This window comes from Neopsephotus bourkii, unplaced genomic scaffold (assembly GCF_033783945.1).
Source record: "Neopsephotus bourkii isolate Nb327-2 ecotype Australia unplaced genomic scaffold, CSIRO-AGI_Nbou_v1 NB_1498, whole genome shotgun sequence".
NCBI classification, from domain to species: domain Eukaryota; kingdom Metazoa; phylum Chordata; class Aves; order Psittaciformes; family Psittacidae; genus Neopsephotus; species Neopsephotus bourkii.
The window spans coordinates 42,747-60,627 of record NW_026901974.1 but is presented as its reverse complement, the minus strand read 5'-3'; the positions used below and the strand labels follow the sequence as shown (position 1 = coordinate 60,627).

Sequence of the window (17,881 nt, the reverse complement as noted above, 5' to 3'; positions counted from 1 at the left end):
TTCTATGGCTTGCACATCAGTTATTTCCCTAATATTCACACATTGCATGTAGCTCTTCACACATTGCATGTAGCTTTTTACTTCAAAATGTGAAAGAGTTAAATTACAGGGGGGTTGGGGGTTTATATACATACATACATATATATATATGTATGTATATATATATAGTGTCACCTCTGGTACTCAGCAGGGACTGTGACTTCAAAGTACAGAAGAGGGTGATGGGTAGCAAGACCAAAAGTACCGCCCAGGACGTCAAATGAATTTGGAGAAGTTTAGGAAAGTAAGTTTATGCATGTTTATTTATTTCCTCTGAAGAAAGGAATACCTGTGTAACTGCTTTGCTTCTCATCATCCCTCTGCTTATAATTGCACTCCTTTTTGGTCAGCTTTCACTGAATTTGACAGACAGAAGAGGTCTTCATTAAACAAAGTCCCCATATATTTAATACCTTTGACAGCTAAGGAAAGAATTGTAGCTCTAATACTGGCACCATCAGTTTTAGAGAGAAAAGCAGGGAGAACAACCATATCCATTTTGTCTGGCAGCTGCCTGATGGCTGGGATGACTGCTTATAGTACAGTCTAGCCATAATCAGTGCTGCCCTCACTTGTTTGACATGCCAAGGATGAAGAAGGAAGGGCCATGTAACAGGAGGTGTATGTGCCACAATGGGCATTAAGGAAGCCCAAATTACTGCACTGATCATCTCATGCAAGCCATGGAAAGACTGACAGGAGTATGCTCTCTCTTTGCAAACACTTCTTCATACTTTCTTTTTTTAATGCAGTACCAATTTTGGTCTGTCGTATCTTTCCTTTATAAACTCTAACCATGGAGAAAGAGAAGACACACGGAAAAATCTGTTGAATTCATAAGTTAAGAACTTGGGGAGCAGGAACAGGCAGGATGGTATAAGAAATGGCTTTCCACATGTTGCAGGCAGAAAACTGTAAAAATATGGCTGTTGCCTTGTGGGAAAGATGGAGGCAGGGTGAAGCATCTTGGCACAGCAGTCCAGAATATTAAGTAGCTCCCTTGCCAGCACAAGAATAACGGAAAAGAGGCACATGAGGTCAGGTAGGAGAAGACAAAGGCAGCAGGTTGTGCAACATAGTAGGAGAAAACTGGGTGCTGTTGAGTAGAAGCTGCAGTGGAGACTTCCGTCTCTTGCAGGTCTCAGATCTCTTCCACTGGAGCACAATAGAGAGATCTGCCTCCAAGAACTATTGTAGGAAATCTGGTAATCCTATTGCAGATAAACCTCAACTGCTGTTGCTGCTATTTCCATCACACTTGGAAATCATCCAGCAAAATGACAGGCTGCAAAAAAGCTTAGCAGTAGTTGTTTGCCAGCCTAATAAATTGAAGAGACTCTTGAGCATTACAAAGGAATTGTTTTGCCTCTCTTTGTCACCTCCTGTAGAATCAATGATTTTAAAAGACCTAGACCTGTTTCAGTACCCTGAAGAGCTAAGGCATTGACAGTGGCTGCACTGTGGCAGCTGCACATTTCACCTACACAGCGCTGGTGTGCAAGCAGCACAGGTAATTTATACAGAAGACTCACATGAGAGCAAACAGGGAAAAATGCATAAGTAGCAACTTGGTCTATCCAAGTATAAAAGCATGAGCTTACCTTTAGACTCTCAAGTTTTAGCAAGGGATAATCTACTGCTCTGATTCACCTTCTTAAAGGTAAGCATATGCCTACATGCTTTGTTATATGAGGTGTGTTTAAGGAATGCATTGCATTCTCAGTTACTCCATTTACACTGATCAAAATGGTACATCATTTGAGTGAGATACAGCTTTAGCAAATGGAAGAATAAACTGGAACACAGTGAAAGTAAAAGCCTGTGAAGATTTGTGTAGCAGTTACCCAGTTTGCTCTGTATCCCCTGACAAACCATGACAAAACTCAAATTGTAGCAGGTTATCTGGCCTCCAAAGTATTTCATCTGTCAAATGTTTCTGCAATACAACTCCCCATGTGTCAGACGTTGCTTTGTTTCAGAGACATGTTAAAGAAAAGATAATGAAGAGTTAAGAAATGTTTGTCTTCTGTTCAGCCTGTTTTTCTTTCTATTTTATTTCTTTAAAGTGTTTCTAGGGTGTTTTTCTGTTACTGTCTGCTGTGGTAGGAGTCCTGAATGCTAGCTGTTTTCAGCCACTTGGTTGAGCTCCAGGAAGTCGTGCTGAGCAAATTACTGTAACATGTGAAAATGGTGCAACAAGTATGTTTTACACTCCCCCTGAATCAGATGGGTGAACGCAAATTAAATTTTGCACTAACTCGCCCAAAACAGCACACAATTGGTATCTGAGTGTTTAGGCTGATTGCAATATGAAAAATACAGAAATGTCATGTATTTGAGCAATGCACAAATATAAACAAACTATTTTTTGCCATTATCAAAAATATGGAACTTTCAATGCCAGCATGCGAAGTTAAGCCTTTGAAGAATGCTGTGTAATACATGTCACATTATACACATTTCAAAACTAGTCAAGGCCTGCTGCCAGATGGGCAGGAATGATCTCCAACCACTTATTACCTAGGAGTATACAAGTGACTGTGTCCTAGCAGTCTGAAATGGGAATATAGTTCAGCTCTACCAGTGATTTGCTCTTTGCACTGAAATATCTTTTCCTTCTTTTCTTTGCCCATTCTTTCCCCTGTGAATTTGGACAATCCTCATTTCTTGTCAGTATTTCAGTTGATAAACCTGTAGGCTGCTGTTATTTTCCCATCCTGTATTAATACTGATTATTAGTGATCCATCCAGTCTCAGAATCTCGCAATACGTCTTTCTGGCACTCTGAAAACTGTTTTGTTTCTGAAAGTAACCACCCAAATGATGCTGTTGATAATCTACATGAAACCATTCATCCAGGTGTGGCCTTCCCAGTAGGAATGCTGTTTCATCTATTGGCAGACCTCACCGCTAAATGGCAGTAATGACCATGGAAAACCTAGCTGGCAACAGCACCACCATCCCATTCCTCCAGGGTCAGTTAAGTGACCTTCAGGTACACCCAGAGATCCCTATGTGCAGAAATGGTGTTTCAGTCTGCTTTGCGGCTGCCCCTTTAACTAGCTGGTTGCACCTGAAATCAGTCTTCTCTCCTTCTGGCACCCCCATGCACTGCGCAGTGGGGGAAATACAGATCATCTCAGGGACTGCTTTAAACACCCCGGACTAGTCACACCAGCACCTGGGGTTTCTGGATTTCAGTGGAACAGGCATTGCAGGCTCTGGGAATCTGCTGTATCAGACAGTTTCTCTTCAGGACAAACCTGTTAGGCAGCATTCGCTCTTTATCAACGTGCAACAGGGAACAGCTTCAGGGCTGGGACAAGCCCTGGGACACTGTGGAAGAGTGCTTTACTGCTTTAGATGCCATTGTGGCATCAGAGTGGGAGAAGGGAAACATTTATAAATGTTTGGTGAAATTCCCCTCTCAAAAATGCAGGAAAACTCATGTTATATAGAGCAGCTTCTAGATTTCACTCTTTCACAGAACAACAATAGTGAAAAAGCAGCCATGGAAAATGATTAGTTGTAGCAGCAACATCTAAATTTACCTTTGTACCTTTATATTATAGGGGACAACTGCAGAGCACTACAGGGTTCATACATGTCAATGCACCCTCTATTTCAAATGTCATGTTTGAATGCCTCAGGCCTAATTGTTGGTTCAGTTGTCATAAACCATGGGGAATGTTGACTGAAGGTCTCATGGCAAAGGAGGATAGGGGCATTGTGTTTTAAGTTGCCTAGGGCATATGGGACAAAGGCTTCCCTGTTTCAAGCAGAGTAAACTCATCAAGTCCACATTGTTTCAAGTTGGGTTTTACCCTGGGATCAGAAACGGTTAGAATGAGTGAAAACACAAAAAGACAAGTGATTTATAACCCTGTGGGGAAAAATTGCATTAAATGCAATAAGAAACCGAGAAATGAAACATCTTTCTTTGATTATTTTTCTTCTGCACTCATCCATATATGGTGATTGTTGTCATCGCTGCTTTGTAAGGACAGACCGAATTTTATCACTACATAATTAAGGCTTAGGTTTTGATTTTGGGGTGGAAGTGTTTGTTCTTTGATTTTCTGGGGACTTTTTTACTCTATGAAAAAAGGAAAACAGAAAAACAAAGCTGAAGGAATATCATAACATGACTGCTTGGGTATTTTTGTTAATTTTTTTTATTATTTTTTTTTTTAGTCAAGAAATTAAAAGGCTCAAGCACACTCTGAATCCTGCAATGGAAAATGGAAAGTGTTTCACATTGTTCATTCATGACTGTTTCTGCTGTAATTAAGCAGCTAATGCTCCAGATGGCTTAGTTTTCAAAATTAATAAATTTCAGCTCTGCTGAACGTTTTATTTTAAAACATACAAAATACTAACCAGAAGCTTTTAGTAACTTCAGTTGTAAAATGTCCCAAAACACAGGAGGCTTTGTGACACTTGCCACATGGGACAGGGATGTAGCATCCCAAACTGTGCTCTATGTAACACTGTGCCAGCTGGTTAATGCAGTTCCCAGGATCCAGTCCATGCCCAGCAGTCCCTCTGGTGCAGATTCAGCATTTCTCCCAGGTGGGCACTGTCTGTCTTCTTTGCATAAGTTTTGATGGGTAGGCTGAGATTTTGGCAAGGGATATTTGAACAGAGACATCTGGCCCTAACAGTCCAGTCAAAAGAGAGTCCTGCTTGTTGCTTAGGACAAATATGTGCAACACCACCAGCGTCAACATTAAAGCGGTTTACCACGTTGTTCTTGGAGGTCAAATGAACTGAGTTCCCATTTGTTCTGTCTGTGGCAACCATCTGCTTGCTTTGGAAAGGAGTCTGCAGATAGATGGCATGTTTTTATCCTGCACACTCAGGCCTGAGATGCAGCTAGCCTGTGCTGGAACTTATTAGAGGGTTTGTGCTGCCTTGCATGATTCTCTAGACCAAATCAAGTTAGGACGTTTAAGTTCAAATTTTTTTATCAGCAAATTATTGTAATCTAGAACAGAAAATATTCCTCTGACTTTTCTGAGCAACCTTTTCATGTAATGGTATGCATGCGTGAAAGTAGTGCTTAATGGATGAGATGTTATTTTTGTTTGTTCCTGAGGATATCCTGAGGATAAATTACTTAAAAAAAAAAAAAAAAAAAAGCATTAAACCTGTAGAAGTCTTCAGGCATTACGAATACTTTCTTCATCTCCTGCAACATTCTTTTTTGATGGATCACTTGTTAGCAGCTTCTGTCATGTAGCTCCAAACTTAAAATATCTCAGAAGCCTGAGCCTACTAAAAGGTACATTGCTTATGTACCAATGTCTTTACTAAAAGCAGGGCACTTAGTAGTAAGGCCAGTACAAAAACAAGCATTGCTTCTTCCCCAGAGCTTATGGTGTGAAAGAAAAGGCCTTTCAGGGGAGTGCAGGGAAGATTTGGAAAGCAAGAGATAGCCGACAATATGGATTCATGAAGGCTTCATGAATTAGATTAATTTTTAAAGCTACTAAAGATGTGAGTGAAGTTCTTAGTAACCTCATTGATCTCGCATCTCATATAGACACCCAGCACTGAACTGGATGTACTGCCTTTTCTGGGTCAGAGAAGACAGGAAGCATTCTCATCATTAGTTTCTTAAAGGTAACTAACTCTCCCATAGTGCCGGGACACAGCCAGTTGTTTGTATTGTCACATTCCTGAGCAGATAGCACCAAATGATTGCAAATACCTTGCACTGAAAAAAAAAAAAAAAAAAAAAAAAAAAAAAAATCACTTTGTGGAATTTATTCTGGGCAGACTCCAACCTTACCTTCCTTTCCCTTGGCATTCACTCACAGCCCCAAGAATAGCAGAGAAGATACACAGCATATTTGCTTAGCGTCAGTGTCCAGAGGCCTTCAAGTGCCACTGAAGTAATCCAGATTTGTCTTTTCCTCAGCTCTCCAGAAGCTGGAAGAAATGTGTTCTGTGAGGTGGTGTGTGAGGCCAGCATCACCTGACAATTTAATTTTGCAGATAGAACTCTCCAGGTTTGGATTTATGGTTCCCACATGTTGGTCCCTCAGTGTAGCTGTTGTCACAGTCAGTATTCTGGGTCACTGTTTATGCCTTTTCAAATGAAGACTGCTCTCACTATCAGACTGAGCAGATTACAAGCCAGTTTGGGCTACACCTTCTAGTTTCATCCCATATTTTTATGTGCAGGTCAGTTATAGCCATATTTTTACCATATTTCCTGTGAAATGGTATTAATGAAAGAGCTTTGTGATTTATCCACCAACTCAACCACCTGTTTCTATCTCTGAAAACAGGCTTATTGTAAATGATTCAAACCACAAATGGAGCACAGGGAAAAAGATCCTTTGATTTACTGTAAGGCCACCATGAGATTTCTTTCAAGATCTGATAAACAGGCTTCTCAAAGATCTTAAAAAGCATCTACAGGGCCAGGACCTATGTTTACCCATTGGACTCTTAGCCCACTTATGAATGGCTGTACTTAAACAAAAACGATTGCTTTCCAAGGTCATGGCCCTTTGTGGTGGGCTTTGCATCCTGCACAAGGAATGGTCTGTGTAGTTAGGGATCAGAGCTGTGGGGCATCGGGCAGCCATAGAAACTGTGAGACTATGGGAGTAGTGTAGGAGTAACTTGCAGATTTAGGGAAAAAATAATAACTTCTAGTTAATGTTGGAAGCACTGAAAGCAGAGAGTGGGAGCGGAGGATGAAAAAGGCAATTCTCTAAACGATTCCCTTTTAAAGATGTCATCAGCAAGGGCTGCCAGAAGAGTAGCAGAAGTGTAGAGACTCAGTAACAGCAGGAAGTGATAATGGAGACCATGATAGCAGGCTGGGAGTTTCACTTGGGTAGCTCCTTCCAGTTGCTGTGGAAGGGATAGAAACTGAAGCACAGAAGAGACAGAGTCAGCATACTGAAAAAGCCTATACTGCACCATCAAAGCAGCTCAGGAGGCTTTGGCTCCTAGATCCACATCTTGTTGCCTGTCCTTTGCTGTGTCTCACAATATTCAGGTGCTTGTGAGATCAGCAGCAGGACCTGCCAGCAGGAGAATTTGGTGAGAGGGGAGGCCTGGGAACTATTCTGCAGCCAGCCCATCCCTCTGGCCCTGAGCTGTGGTATAATGCATTCAGTGAATGCCATGATTAACTTCACTCTGTCTGTTCCACAGGATTTTTGTCATCACTTGCCCTTGTGTCAACAGGAGGACTGCTTCTACAATCCTACACCTCCTGGGTGCCTTCAAACGTTTCTGCTTTTGCCTACTTAAAAACCAAAAAACCTCCCCACCCAAAAATAACCCCAAAACAACAAAACACCAAAACAAAACACACCCCCCCCCCAAACCCCACACAAACAAGCAAACATGCAAGCTAAAAACAACAACCCCCCCACAAAAAAACAACAGAGCAATTTCTTCTTTCAGGCAAAATCAGGAACAGTCAAAGCCAATCCTAGACACAGTGAACTCTTAAAATGTTACTATAAAATGCAAATGTTCTAGCTAGAAACATCTGTTTAATTATTCTGTTGGGGAGCTGAGGCTCCAACTTCAGGAATATTGGTTTCTAGCTCAGGTCAAGCATAAATTAGCTGATTTTAAAGTGCATCACTCTTATTGCTAGGATTTTTATGTAAGAATATTCCTAGAATGCTCTTCTATGTCTTTATGTCTCTTCTATAGTCCTCCTAAACTACTGAATTACCAGTGAAGGACTAAAATCTTATAAATTTACTGAAACTTAATTCAGAATAACTGAAGTGTGATAACACGGGCTTTACTCTTATGGATCTTTCAAAGTGTCTCTTTTTGTGAACAATGCCACCGCATTGAATTCACCCTCTTTAATGATGCTTTACATATCTTGCAGATAACAAAGGTGCTCAGAAAGCACCTTAACCATTTCAGATCTCTTTTGAGTCACTCAGATCTCTAAACCTACCACAGTTCACCCATCATCAGTTAAAAGATAATCTAACAAGCCCTGAGGTAACTCAACAAACTTTGATATAGCAAAACTTAGCAAAAGTGTCTTTCAGCATTCCAGTAAAGCTCAGGACTTAGAAAAGTCTGAAGATCTGCTGCCTGGAATGGAGTATTCAGTGTCTGTTCCAGTTTGAATGACTGAGAGATTCAGTGATTTATGTATTACTGTCTAGTTTGGTGGTTCTCAAAAAAAAATAAGTGTATGTTTAAGAAGTCGTACCACAAACCTGTGAGCATCTACTTCCTTTCCAGCCTTAAACTAGCGTGTGTTCAAAGGAAATTGCAAAATATTCTTGTTTCTGAGCTATAAAAGTGAAACCTACAGGTGCAGTTCTGGATGATTTGTATTACTTTAAAAAAAAGTATTTCACATTTTGAGGAGATTTCACCACACTTACTGCTTTGATTTATCATCTGTCTATTTCAATATTAAATACTGGTCATTATAACATGGGACTAAGAAGGAACGATTAATATTCACAATAGTGACAGCTTTGGGACAAGTTATTCAAGCAAGCCTAGCATTAACTGTTGAGTGTTCCGCCTTCATGGGCACCGCACAGGCCCCTGGCAGGTCCGGTGATCATCTCCTCTGAGCCTCGGGAAAGACCATGCCTGAAGGAGAGGCAGAATTGTTCTTTGATCTTCTGAGCAGTCAGGAAGCTGCCCAAGCTCAGCTTTAGTTGAAGAATGAAGCTGTGTGCTTGAGTGCTTTCAATTGCATGTTTTAATGACTCGGTGCTCTTCAAGGTCACCTGGAGGAACATAACTAAGCCTTGTTGCTCATCTGGGTACTTTTTCTGGGCCCTGATTCTATCTGAGTAGTTAACAAGCAGCAGTATTTGCAAAATACTATAGAGTACATGTTTAAGACCAACAACTAAATCACATAGAAGTTGTTAGAGAATGAGTTTCCACCTAACTTTTTTTTTAATTCTTAATAGAGAGTGGGTAGAAAAAGTCGACATTCAGAAATGATTCATGAGGTTCACTTGGGAGAGAAAACTGTTTTGGTAAAAAAGCTGTGGTCACATTCCAGCCTGCAAAATATCTGTATAAACATTGCAATACTGTAACATTACTGAAGGCCTTTTCAAAGTAAAAATAAATAAAATGGTGCAATATGCCATTTTTATGTTTTTTAAAACAATTCTGTTTCTAAAGCAAATGCTGATCTATGAAATGCTGTTTAAAAGTTATCAGCTTTACTGAAAAGCCTGTTTCCGGATCAACCCTATTTGATTTACACAGTCTGACCAAATTTTCTCTGCAGAACTTTCATGCTATTACCCTCTATTGCACTCTGCAGTCACAGCCTCTTCAGTACCTATTAGTCTCTTACCCTTCTTAAAGTGCTCTGTGGTAAGTCAAAGTAAATGGGTAGGGAGAAATGGCCTTTAATATTTTACTGAGCAAACCTGGTTATAACCAGCCTCCTGTCACGCAGTCTTGGTTCTTGAAGTGTGCTTCATTAATTCTTCAGTATGTCCTGTGATATCCCTTCTGATCATTGTAGGATAAAGTTCATTTCCTTCACACTTTTTTGGAGCTCTTTGAGGTGGTTTTCATTTTTGTTTCCAGATGTACCAAGAGTTTTGTGCTTCTAAGTCAAATGTGGTTTAAATTTCCCTTCCATTCAGGAAATGAAGAGAATAATCCATGGCCTTGCTCATGTAAAGCACATCATTTGTCTCCCAAGTGCTTGCAATAGAGTCAGGAAAAGCAACTGGTTGTCCTTAACAATGAAACTTTCTCATTTCCAGCCTAGTCCATTACAGGGCTGCAGTCCATTCTCCAAAGCAACTTCAAAACATTTTATGTGTCATTGTATCAGCCATGTCAGTTTATTAAGTTAAAAGACAACAGGGATATATGAGGGAGGTGGAAACTGCTTAGTGCTTCCCACCCCTTGCAAACATTTGGTTCTGAAGCACAAGCGTGAACATGATTTCATCTCAAAGTTTAAGGATGTGTCCAGTCTCAAACCATGCCAGCATGTTTCTGCCCTCTCCAGATTATTAGTGAGGCACCCAGCTTCAGTCAAGCTTGTGGCAAGAAAGTGGGAGGAGAAATGTCCTTGGGGTGGTCTGGGAGGGAGGGTCTGGGAACAGCAGGATGTGAGCCCATCCGCCCCCAGGTCCCCAGCATGAATCATTCCGCAGCTGCTGCAGCCTCTCTAGCAGCAGACACTAGATGAGTTGCTTTCTAACCCAGTAACCTGGCAAGCACTGTGTAACCTTTGTGAAATTCCGACAGTCTGGATCAGAGCTGAACATCAGGCAAACTTTTTCTTTTTTCTTTCTTTCACACATGTATATGAACACCTCATTCACAACTGGTTATTGTTTAGCTGCGCAGGGGGAACCTTAATGTTTCTAAACCATGAACAAACTGATATCTTAGAGGAATATGTTCAAAGCTAGGTTTAGATTCAGTCACTGTGTGAGTCAGTAAGCTCTTAGAAAATGCAGGTGCTGATATACGGTTTCAAGTAAATTTAACTGTTTGTCCTGTTACCCCGTGCATGGACACATACTCAATTATTATTAGTATGACAGTCTGACTCAGGAAATTGGTAAGCATTCTCGTTTTTAATGAGAAAAGATCTTATAAAACAACAAATGAAGAGGACAGTAACAAAAACAAAACAGCAGAACACAGCATCTTGGGGGGGAAGTTACTGATGCAATTTGAAATGCCTTTCTCTTCATGGCTGCCTGGGATGGGTTTGGCCATAGAAGTTCTCTGAAGCAGCTGAGGTCTCCAATGTTCAAAAGAATTTAAAATACCTCTGTTCCTAATTTAATTCTGGAAAAAGTAAAGAATAGGTAGGATTTCAGGATGTAATCTCTAAGAGCCAAAATTGCTCAAGAAACAAACAAAAATTCAAGCATGTGGAATGTTCCTGTCCTGACTTCACTAGGCATCAGAACAACCAGACAAACAGCCAAAATCAAACTTCATGTAAGAGTAAAATTTTGTGATCCAGAACATGGAGATTAGTAGCTAATAAAAATTTCAAGATTCATATGATATACAAATTACTCTGTTATATGTGGTTAGAAGAAAACAGACTTCCACGTAGAACCATCTATGGTTTGTTGGCAATACCCCATTCCTCTAACCTGAAAAATGGATAGACCTTCACTATACATAGCTATAGCTCACTGCAGTGTATTTCAGTGCATGTGACTCTGGACTACAAATAGTAAATTCATATTATTCCATATTATTAAAATGCTTCATATCCTAACGAGTAACTTAGCTATCCAGGTCAGTGAGAACACGTCTGAGCTTCCCTCTGAAAATTTTCATTAGGGTAATAATAAAGAAAGAAGCCAGATTATGACTAATTCCTTCTAAACTATCCCAAAATGTTTAATGATTACAATATTTTAGCTCTGGGCTGACTTTACAACATGTGAAAGAACTTTCATTAAGCATCTAACACATAAAAAAAATCTTTCATGTGGTTGCAAGGTACATACATCATAAAATAAAGTGCTGCATCCAAGCTGATAAGGTAAATATAAGTTGTAAAACTTGGGTGCTTCTCAAACAAGATATATTTTAAAACACCACTACTTCCAAAACTTAAAAAATAATGAAATGGTTTAAAAGCATAGAGCCTCACATAGCATGTAGACTACAATAAAAGCAATCATTATCCAACATACTCACAGGTAGTGGTTAAATTAATTTTAAGACTCATAAAATCCCTTCAAAAAATAAATAAAATGGCCTTGACCTTCAGAAACATAGAGAATTAGCCATGTAAACCCTAGTCAAGTCTCCTTGAAACTGCAGTTGCATTCTGTGGGCTTTAGAACACTTTACAGCTTAAGTTTCTGATTTTTAACTTTGTGTATTTGATTCCACCATTTAACCAACCACCATTTTAAAGACAGCTCATTAGATGGTCAAACTGATTGACTGATTGTTTCAATCTTTTTGCACGTGATAAGTTCTGGGTCACATTGTTTTCTTTTAATTAGCTAAATTGTACGCATACTAGACAGACTGTCTGAATGTTAACATAGGTTAATTGTACTCTATATTAGTCCTCATTCTCTCAATAAAGTGAGTAATATTCGTTTGCTTCACCTCCAGTCTTCATAGAGACACGTCACTTTCCTGTGCAGTTGCAAATCCGTTGCATCTTTATCATTGTTGACAGGCTGCTTTCTCCACTGAAAGAATGTCTCAGAATACAGAAAACATCTGTCTGTTGATGAATACTCTGCAATGAGGTATGTGTGTTCCTTGTTATTTCTGGTCTTCGTTGATATAGAGCATTCTATTCTGCAGAAAATTTCTTTCTCTGTATCTTTACTTCTGAAATGAAGTCTATTGTCTTGGCCTGTAGAAATAAATCTGTGAAAGCCAATAAGTTTTTTTGTTTATTTCCACAAGTAATTATTTGCCCCTGTCCACCCATACTCTTAAAATCACACACAGGCAGGAAACACACTAAGCTGCACTACCTTCTGTTCTATACACCATTCATTCAGGTAAGGGTGATCAAATAACCTGAAAAGTTGACCTGAATTTCAGGTGTCTCTGCAAAGATACATAGAAGTAGAACATATCCAAATGTCTAATTGTGTTTGGCACTCCTGTTACTCATATTACCCCTACTGGAACAAGTTAACCACTGAACCAAAGAGCAGTCTGTCTGCTGTTGTCTGTCACAGACCTCGCCCTTTCCCAAAGACTGTAAGATGCACAGAGCTTCAGGTATCCACCTCAAACCAAATGTAGTCATTTTTATAACATCCCATAAAACACAAGTTATTTAAAACTTCTCTAAAAGATGTGCACTAGAAACTCCCAATTATTGTGCCTGCTACTGATGGTGTTCTCAGCAATCTCAATCTTCAGTATCACAGGGCTTGCAGATAGATGTGAATTAATTATGTGTTTGCATATCATGCTGCTTTCAGCATCCCTGGCCCATAGATGCTTTAAACCAGTATAAGGAATCAGAAATACAGATCCTATGTCAGGACTCTTCTTTTCTAACAAATACACAGCTTAGGAACTGGAAAGTTGCCCAGTTTTTGTTGAACTACGGTGTGGTTTTGTACTTAGATATCTAAGACATGTCTGTGCTAACTGTTCCTGATCTTTTTTTCTCTTCTGTGTTTTGCACAAAGGAGTGGACTCCATCTAACCATAAGTGTAAATGGCCACCTTTTTTAACCATGGTTGACTTATATGTCATAGCTTTTGGAGAAGCAAACAGAAAGTTTAATTAAAACAGAGCTCAGTCAGATTGAACCTGCAACCTTTGAAATAGAAGTAGGACTTTTACCCATTTGGCTACCTGGTCTCCACAGAAATGTATATATATATATATATATATATATATATATGGGAGTTTACTAGCTGCACTTTTGTTCACTGAAAGTAATAGAAATCTGGAGAGAATAAAACATTGAGAATAATTTTAAAAATCAAATACAAGTAGTATTCAGTTCAAACAAAAACCTATTCCCCAATTCATACAAAGATCTCAGTGCATAGAAAAATTAATGAAGGTTAGATTTGCAGTAATAGTCTGTTATTTTGCTTGAACCAAAGATGTTTGAATAGTTTTAAGGACCAAATACTAGGACTATTCAGTACATCAGCTACTGATTTCAATGGAATCAAAGTCTGGGCCCTGTTGCCCTATTTTGGCATTCTAATGAATTTATTGTTTGACTGCTTTGAAAAGTCTCTTGGCAGAGAGCTTCTGCAAATACAACAGTTCAGTAATTTAGGGCCATTTTTTCCCCCTCTATGCGGTATTAGTTGCACTTTCAGCTATTGTGGAATAGAAATATTATTCAGCAAAAGTGCTATATAAAAAATTATGAAGCGAAGTTAATTAAAAGTCAGCTGTAAATGCTGACTGCAAACAAAACTCACTCCTTACTTCATAACTCTATGTGTAAACAAAATGTAATGAAAAGTGAAGCTAATCTACTCTTTAATCAGAAAAAAAATCATCTGAAAGTGAGTCACATACTCCTTTAGTACTTAATTCATAGAATATGCAGAAAGATGGCACCAATAAAGTGACCTTGGGATATGGGTGTGACTGGGTCTATGCAAGAACATCGGAGGAGTAGTATTTAAGAGTTTGATATTAAAGTTCACATCCAAATATGAATTATTCCTGGGATGTGAGACAATATTTAGGGCCTAGAAAAGGGTATACATCCATGCATACCCTGTTTTTTTCATGCAAATTCTGTAAGACTAATACAATTTTTCTCTGTGACTGATTTTGTTGCAGGGTTGAGATTTTTTTTCTTGTGTAGATTATGTGTTATTTCACTTTCCTAAGTTTTGTCTTGAAGATATAAGGATTTCTGCTTCTGACAAACTGTTTTGATATATGTCTCTGTTCTATGTAGGTCATTTACCCGCATCCTGTTTGTACATATATCTTCAGCATGTCTGTTTGGGGATCTGAATTAATTACCTCAAGTATTCTGTTCTCTAGATGTGAGAATCCTGGCACAGGCAACTGAAGTCACACAGTGGTTCAGTAATAAAAAAAAGCCAAGGGCTTTCTTAATATCCAGATTTTTATTGGTTATCTGTAATGTCCCTCCCAGCCACAAAGACACACACAAAATTAATACATATATATACGTATATATACATACGTATTATTGTTTCTTACTTCTTATGAAATTAAATATGGCTGGGAAAAATTAAAGTGCTCTGCATGGCTAAGGCAATGCCAGTTCAAACAAAAAAGGCATGCCCTCTAGTCAGCAGAATGTCAAATGCTCCATCAAGTATCATCTTGCCTACATCATAGTCGTGAAACTCTCCTCTAGCTGAGACCAATCATAACTGCAATAAGGCAGTTATGTGCCAAAGGCTGTGTATGCTGGTGATTACTAACCTCAAGCAGCCCTTCCAACATTTCATTGCATAGCCACGTATTTAACCATAGAATTTGACTTTCACAGTGGGATCTTGAGCAGCAACGTGTGAAACAGGTCACTTTGTGCAAACTAAGGCCAAGTGGGTAATACATACTCCCTGTCACATTGCTAACTCCTTGAAAGAGAGAGACATAGGTTGTTACCATTGCTATGCAAGTTTTTTCCAGCTGTTCTAGAACATCTGTCCTAAGTCATGCCATATTTGCTGACTGACTGAGCAAGCTTAATAAAATGCTTTTTGTATATGATAGCACTCTGCAACAATATATAGAAAAGGGGAAGAGAAACTCAGTGGAACAGCCGAACAAAGCCAGAGTAGTTGCTGTGCCTGCAGTGCATCAGGGACAGCTGCTAGTGTTTCTCATTTACATATACCATGAAGAAATTAGGCTGTGGTAGATGGGTCTCGAAACATAAGGAAAGGAACTACAGGACTGACATTAATGAGGCTTCAGGGTTTTAATATCCCATGTTTCTGCAACAGCTCTATTGCAGCAGCTGGGCTTCCCTTGCTATTCTTTCGTAAAAGGTGGGGTTTATCTGCCCCAGTCTTCTCCCCACAGCCATTGAAATCTTGCTAACTTGTTGGAATACTGAAGAAATAAGTTTCAGGCAGGCTGACAATGCTACCACTTGCAGCTGGAATAGTGGTCTTCTTTTAACTTACGCTTTAGTAAAAGTAGCATTGTTGCTGGCATTAGGACAGCAACAGGATCCCTGCACTCTGCAGCTCTTGTGCAGTGCTCTTAGCAGAGCATAGGCACAGATGCTTTGTGTATTATAAGTATGCAGACAAGTATGGTCTTGACACACAGTATTGTCACTGTTATAGCCCAAATAAGGCATTAAATCTCAGAAAAAGAGTTCTTTTAAAATACTTCTTGAATGACAACACTCAGAGAATAAAGACTTCAAGGTATATATTCAACATTTGCTGTCTGTAAGTAGGAGTATAGTGCAAAAAAAGTAGTGGGTTGCTCTTGCAAGTAAATATTCTATAGCCCCAGGACTGCAAAACCAGGCCTGTCAGCAGCTAGATCATTTATAGCTACTCTCTCCATTTTCTGCTATTAGTCTTCTTCTCCACTTCCATCTCTCACTGAAATGGTCCTGCAGAATTTGTGAGAGCTTACAGCTTCTAGATAAGGAAAAACATATAAAGGGAGAAAAATTATGTGATTTTTGACTCTTGAAGGAGTGTACTTCTACTACTAAATCTTGTATATACCTTTTTTTTGGGGGGGGGGAGGGGGAAAAGAAGGAAGGAAGGAAGGAAGGAAGGAAGGAAGGAAAAGGAAGGAAGGGAAAAGCACATTATATTAGGCAGATGGAGTTAGAATTATCATTGTGACTTCCCATAAGATTCTATTTTGAGCTTTTCAACGAATGTTTGTGCAATGGCTCACCAGTGTACTGCAGAGCCCTGGTAGCATTGAGTGAGAATGAGAAAGAGAGAACCTTAGTAAGCGTATACCTTCATGATGCTTACAAAATATCCCTAAAACATTTATGCAAGGTTCCCCCATAATTTTTAATGCAGACAAAATGCTTAAGAGAAACGTCATGGAAAGAAAAGAATCAGTGTGCAGAAGCCTCCTGATTAACTGTAATCCTGAGGTAAATTGCACATGTTTATGCAGGAGGTCAGCCACTTCTGTTGCAGAGAGAAGCTAAATATCTGGCTAGTCAAGCATAACGATTGTACCCTGAACACTTGGCAATAGATGGAATTCACCATTTGATAAAACTGTTTACTATAATTCATTCAGTAGGAATAGCCAATGGTAAGTGAGGCTATATCTCACAAGAGTATAATCTATGGAAATGTATGTAGCATCCCATGAATACTAAACAAATTCATTATGATCAGCAGTATTTCCAATGACTCTGTAATGACGGAACCTTTAAATTAAATTGTCTTTCTTGATTTTTTGGTGTAATCAAGTTCATCAGTCCATTCCTTTTTCTTTTTTTTTTTTTCCTTATTTAAGGCCTTAAACCCTTGAGCTCGTCAACATATGAAAGCACATTTGAACAGCTCAGCTCAAGAACAAAACAGATGGAAAGAGACAAAGGAGTCATTCTTCACATCATGGAGCACTAAACTCTTTATTATAACAAGCACAGGGAAAAAAAAAAAGAAAAAAAAAGACAGGGATTAAGAAATGCAGAGCAGACTATCCATGCTAGAGAAACTGCAAGGGCTCATTTCCTAATCTCTAGAAAGGTATTGTAGTGCCTAAGAGGGTTAAGATATACCCCCTGATATTCGGATCAGTCAGAAAGATTTTTGAAAAAGAATCATTATGAGTCTTAAGCCTGTTTCTTGCTAATGAGACAAACTCCCAAAACGTATAGTGACATGAAAAACATGTTTTCTTATCTGCCCCTCAAACTCTTACTAGAGTGATGCCATCCGTAGCCTGCTTGCACCTGCACTAGTTAGGGAAGTATTTCCCTAGGCTGACAGGAAAGTGTTTTTTTCCTGTGTGTGTGAACTACCTTCCAGAATGTCAGGTATCCAAGTGCGACACGACCTCTTATGTTTCTTCAGCATTACCACTGAATCGTCAGAGAAACAGCAAATGATTGTTTTAACTACTTTTCTAGTACTGTAGGAAACATTGGTTTCCTTTGTCTATTAGTGAGTCTCTTAGTGACATTGTTTTTCAAACAAAGCCATTCTCCAGCTGTATTATTTGTTCTTATAGTGTTCAAAATCTGTATACTGTTATCAAAAAGCAAAAGCTATTGATTCTGCATGTCTAACAGTTCTAAGTTTATACCTTCATATTTCTGTGTTGCTCCCAGTAGACTAATAGAAAAGGTCACTATCAACAGTATTGCTTTTATCTGATACAGGAAATATGTATAAGAACAACTCAAGCTTTAGTGTCTTATGT

The 17,881-nt window shown here is 39.1% G+C and overlaps 1 long non-coding RNA gene across 1 annotated transcript; it reads left to right on the top strand.

The window, feature by feature from the left end:
* Nucleotides 1-523: 523 nt before the first annotated feature.
* Nucleotides 524-17,353, top strand: LOC133220960 (uncharacterized). The gene is made up of 3 exons (XR_009727836.1): nt 524-1,699; nt 12,209-12,281; nt 16,970-17,353. It is a non-coding gene; the product is annotated as an uncharacterized LOC133220960 (long non-coding RNA).
* Nucleotides 17,354-17,881: the final 528 nt, after the last annotated feature.